At 44.7% G+C, this 2,394-nt stretch overlaps 1 pseudogene; it reads left to right on the forward strand.

The window, feature by feature from the left end:
• Nucleotides 1–340: 340 nt before the first annotated feature.
• Nucleotides 341–446, forward strand: LOC141124360 (U2 spliceosomal RNA; annotated as a pseudogene).
• The last annotated feature ends 1,948 nt before the right edge of the window (nt 447–2,394 follow it).

The raw sequence follows: 2,394 nt of genomic DNA on the forward strand, positions 1-2,394 counted from the left end.
CTGGACAGTGCTGATTGGCCCTATGTTTATCACATGCACCCTCCCAAAAAAAAAACCTCTCTAGCAATCTCTCTAGTAATAGACACTAAACTGAGCATGTGCAGAGTGCCTCCTAAGGCTCTGTTCTATCGGCAGATGGATTGGGGACAGTAAAAGAAGGGGAGGATCAAGGAAGACAGGACCAAACAGCCTTTTTACACAATGCAGATGATTAACCCCTTAGGGTTCACAGTGAGTATAACAAGCATGCTTTACTGCATATACAGACTGATTTTACTGTTGTGGGTTTAGTAACACTTTAACTGTATGTTGAATTTTAAAATAAATTAAATAAAATGTTATTGCTTCTCGGCCTTTTGGCTAAGATCAAATGTAGTATCTGTTCTTATCAGTTGCCAGAGGAGGCGCTGTGGTGCTCTCATCGGGGAGTGCTATGCAAATCCTCTGGCTTGACGATATCTGGATGTTCCGTTTCAGGAGGGGCCGAACCTGAGTGCTCCCGGATAAGGGAGGCTAGTACTAGGTTGAGTCTGGGCGGGCCAAAAGGGTACTTCTGATGTGGATGGGTGCTGCACTGGTCTGGCCGAAGGGCTGGGTCATTCCGGCCTTCTGGCTAGGATAGGTGTGGTCGCTGTTCCTGTCAGTGTCCAGTGGAGTTGTCACCCTGACCACTAGATCAGGGTGTTGCCATGCAAATCCACTGGACCATGATGGGGGCCTGGAAAGGTTAATATCGGTGGAGGCTGTGATTACCGTCCATGGCTCTCCCTGAGAAAACCTAGAAGGGCTCACTATCTGGCAGGGATGGAGGGCCGCACTGGTTTGGCTGAGGGTCAGGCCTGAAAAGAAGCCCATGGTGTATGTGTCCCTGGAGTGGCAGTCCAGGGGTGCCATAAAATCACTGTGAGTGAGGGTCACTTTGATTTATGGCACCACGGTCACTGCACCATATCACACTTTTTTTCCACCTGCCTCCTTTTGGCTGGGACTGATTACACAATGGCCACTTTTCACTCTCCTCTCCACTTCCTTCTCCCCCACTTTCTTTTATTTAAGCCCTTTTATGTTTGTCACTTTTTTGTATTTTTATGTTTGTACGCGGTTTTTGCATGTGTGACTGGTAGGGTGTAGGTCCTCGGGCCTGCCCTGAAAGTCTAAGGAGGGGGTGGACATGGCCTTCTGGCTTGGTTCGCCCTCTCTCATGGGGTCTCCCTTCGGGGGAGCCCCACCTAGTACTTGGATGGGTCTGTTTTGGCAGACCCTCCAGAGAATGGGGTCGATCTGGTTTCGGCCAGATGGCCTAAGTGTAAGTACCCCAGTCCCCATCTGGAGCCTAACGCCCCGGGAGATCAGGGCAAAGCCCTTGCGTACACCCGTCTGCACGTTTTTGTGTTTCATTCTTTATGTATGTGCACATTTTTTTTTTTTTGCACCGGGTGAAGTTTTTGAGTGTGTTCACACACCATGGGCTTTCAAAAAATGTTTACTATAGACATAGTTTCGATATACTTTAACTGTATAATTATAGCACTAAGCACAAGGGACAATCATTTTGATAGCAATATTAATTAACCTTTGACGATACTCCTGTAGTTTATTAACTCCTCTTTTGATGGCACTGTCGTGTTATAGAGGTGTATATAAATACCTGTTCCATTTGTGTACGAAAAAAAGTGAACTATTTTGAGTTACAGAAATTTTTCATCACTAAGTGATTATGTGATGTTAGTCACTGCTTTTAACCTTTGAACATATCGCTTAACAGTTATGAAAAATTAAAATGTGATGCCATTTAAAAAAAGATGTGTGCTCTTTACTAATGTCGTCCTTTACAAGTGAAGTAGTTTCAAAAACAGTTAATTTACAGAGCTAGTGTATTTTATGTGTGGCCCAAGACATTTCCTCCTCTTCCAGTGTGGCCCAGGATGGTTGGACACCTCTACTTTAAGGCATTCTGCATACTTCCCAACTTTTTGACATGGGAATGAGGGACACCTACTAGCAAAAGTATGTAGGCATAGGACACGCCCCCCACCACGACCCCTTAAAGGAGAATTAACCCCCCAAAAAAATAGTTAAACCCACAAGTGCTTTTTTTACCACTGCTATTCCATTATATTGGCTTTTCAAACGTACAAATGCAGCAATTTAGGATTTGGATGAAAGGTTTAGCACTGGGAAACACTTTTTGAAAGATAATTATTTTGTATACAACTATATAGATCAGACCAAAATGAGGGACAAATGAGGAGGAAAGAGGGACAGAGGGACATTGCTCCAAATCAGGGACAGTCCCTCAAAATCAGGGACAGTTGGGAGCTATGCATTCTGATATTTGCAAAACTCCTCCCAAAAGCTAGTCCTCTGCTTGCATCAGGGCTATGGGCTTTAGAG

Source organism: Aquarana catesbeiana, linkage group LG01, assembly GCF_042186555.1.
Source record: "Aquarana catesbeiana isolate 2022-GZ linkage group LG01, ASM4218655v1, whole genome shotgun sequence".
In the NCBI taxonomy this organism is placed as follows: Eukaryota; Metazoa; Chordata; class Amphibia; order Anura; family Ranidae; genus Aquarana; species Aquarana catesbeiana.